Below are 324 nucleotides of genomic sequence, written 5' to 3' on the forward strand. Positions count from 1 at the left end.
TTCGCTGGTAATAGAAATGAGATATGGTAATTAGCTTTTTCTTTCCGTTGTTCAAAAAAATGGGGTGTAAAAAAAAATCAAATAAGATACGGTAATTGTTTTTTTCCCGCTCTTCAGAGAAATGATAAGTGATTGTAAATAAATATAATTGATAAAACGTAGGAGTTTCAATTTCGTGTATTTAGAACTTTTTTTTTTATTATTACTTTTCATTACAGTGGGAAATTTGCTCATGCTAAAAGTGACCTGAAAATATGTCGACAATGACTTTGTAGATTTATTACATTTTATTTATTTATATATGGCAAATCGTGATCCCCTCAC

At 28.4% G+C, this 324-nt stretch overlaps 1 protein-coding gene across 1 annotated transcript in view; it reads left to right on the forward strand.

Moving 5' to 3' along the window:
- The window catches only part of LOC119589160 (oxygen-dependent choline dehydrogenase-like), a 10,848-nt gene that overhangs the window by 5,190 nt on the left and 5,334 nt on the right, over window positions 1-324 (forward strand). The gene's annotated exons all lie outside the window — the stretch shown is intronic.

This window comes from Penaeus monodon, chromosome 25, assembly GCF_015228065.2.
Source record: "Penaeus monodon isolate SGIC_2016 chromosome 25, NSTDA_Pmon_1, whole genome shotgun sequence".
NCBI classification, from domain to species: domain Eukaryota; kingdom Metazoa; phylum Arthropoda; class Malacostraca; order Decapoda; family Penaeidae; genus Penaeus; species Penaeus monodon.